The following is a 2,136-nucleotide window of genomic DNA, read 5'->3' as shown; positions in this document are numbered from 1 at the left end:
CCCTTCCATCTGTGTTTGAATTTTTTCTTCTTCTTTTCTTCTACTCACACAGGGACCTCTATACTGTGGTAAAAAGGACCCCTATTATTATTATTTTTTTGTCCCTCTTTTTCATATGAGCAGGAGCAAGGACAAGAACATTCTTGTTGAAGCAGATCCAGAACCTGAAAGGACTCTGAAGAGGAAACTAAGAGAAGCTAAATTACAACAATCCAGCAAGCACCTTTCAGAAATTTTCGAACAAGAAGAGGAAATGGCAGCCGAAAATAATAATAATGCAAGGAGGATGCTTGGTGACTTTACTGCACCTAATTCCAATTTACATGGAAGAAGCATCTCCATTCTTGCCATTGGAGCAAACAATTTTGAGCTGAAACCTCAATTAGTTTCTCTGATGCAGCAGAACTGTAAGTTTCATGGACTTCCATCTGATGATCCTTTTCAGTTCTTAACTGAATTCTTGCAGATCTGTGATACTGTTAAGACTAATGGAGTAGATCCTGAAGTCTACAGGCTCATGCTTTTCCCTTTTGCTGTGAGAGACAGAGCTAGAATATGGTTGGACTCTCAACCTAAGGATAGCCTGAACTCTTGGGATAAGCTGGTCAAGGCTTTCTTAGCCAAGTTCTTTCCTCCTCAAAAGCTGAGTAAGCTTAGAGTGGATGTTCAGACCTTCAGATAGAAAGAAGGTGAATCCCTCTATGAAGCTTGGGAGAGATACAAAGAACTGACCAAAAAGTGTCTTTCTGACATGCTTTCAGAATGGACCATCCTGGACATATTCTATGATGGTCTGTCTGAATTAGCTAAAATGTCATTAGATACCTCTGCAGGTGGATCCATTCACTTAAAGAAAACATCTTGAGAAGCTCAAGAACTCATTGACATGGTTGCTAATAACCAGTTCATGTACACTTCTGAGAGGAATCCTATGAGTAATGGGACGCCTATGAAGAAGGGAGTTCTTGAAATTGATACTCTGAATGCCATATTGGCTCAGAATAAAATATTGACTCAGCAAGTCAATATGATTTTTCAGAGTCTGAATGGAATGCAAGCTGCATCCAACAGTACTCAAGAGGCATCTTCTGAAGAAGAAGCTTATGATCCTGAAAACCCTGCAATAGCAGAGGTGAATTATATGGGTGAAGCTTATGGAAACACCTATAACCCCTCATGGAGAAATCACCCAAATCTCTCATGGAAGGATCAACAAAAGCCTCAACAAGGCTTTAATAATGGTGGAAGAAATAGGTTTAACAATAGTAAACCTTTTCCATCATCCACTCAGCAACAAACAGAGAACTCTGAACAAAATACCTCTAATTTAGCAAACTTAGTCTCTGATCTATCTAAGGCTTTCTTAGCCAAGTTCTTTCCTCCTCAAAAGCTGAGTAAGCTTAGAGTGGATGTTCAGACCTTCAGATAGAAAGAAGGTGAATCCCTCTATGAAGCTTGGGAGAGATACAAAGAACTGACCAAAAAGTGTCCTTCTGACATGCTTTCAGAATGGACCATCCTGGACATATTCTATGATGGTCTGTCTGAATTAGCTAAAATGTCATTGGATACCTCTGCAGGTGGATCCATTCACTTAAAGAAAACATCTTGAGAAGCTCAAGAACTCATTGACATGGTTGCTAATAACCAGTTCATGTACACTTCTGAGAGGAATCCTATGAGTAATGGGACGCCTATGAAGAAGGGAGTTCTTGAAATTGATACTCTGAATGCCATATTGGCTCAGAATAAAATATTGACTCAGCAAGTCAATATGATTTTTCAGAGTCTGAATGGAATGCAAGCTGCATCCAACAGTACTCAAGAGGCATCTTCTGAAGAAGAAGCTTATGATCCTGAAAACCCTGCAATAGCAGAGGTGAATTATATGGGTGAAGCTTATGGAAACACCTATAACCCCTCATGGAGAAATCACCCAAATCTCTCATGGAAGGATCAACAAAAGCCTCAACAAGGCTTTAATAATGGTGGAAAAAATAGGTTTAACAATAGTAAACCTTTTCCATCATCCACTCAGCAACAAACAGAGAACTCTGAACAAAATACCTCTAATTTAGCAAACTTAGTCTCTGATCTATCTAAGGCTTTCTTAGCCAAGTTCTTTCCTCCTCAAAA

General features: G+C 39.3%; 2 non-coding genes across 2 annotated transcripts; both read right to left on the bottom strand.

Annotated features, from left to right (window-relative positions):
• Positions 1-649: 649 nt before the first annotated feature.
• On the bottom strand, positions 650-757 carry LOC148549411 (small nucleolar RNA R71). Its single transcript, XR_015898354.1, has one exon. It is a non-coding gene; the product is annotated as a small nucleolar RNA R71 (small nucleolar RNA).
• Positions 758-1,396: 639 nt separating this feature from the next.
• LOC148549410 (small nucleolar RNA R71) lies at positions 1,397-1,504 on the bottom strand. The gene has a single exon (XR_015897514.1). It is a non-coding gene; the product is annotated as a small nucleolar RNA R71 (small nucleolar RNA).
• Between the last annotated feature and the right edge of the window lie 632 nt (positions 1,505-2,136).

The sequence above is a fragment of the Arachis ipaensis genome, chromosome B8 (assembly GCF_059453495.1).
Source record: "Arachis ipaensis isolate K30076 ecotype BB chromosome B8, ASM5945349v1, whole genome shotgun sequence".
Taxonomy (NCBI): domain Eukaryota; kingdom Viridiplantae; phylum Streptophyta; class Magnoliopsida; order Fabales; family Fabaceae; genus Arachis; species Arachis ipaensis.
This window is presented reverse-complemented; position numbering and strand designations above follow the sequence as displayed.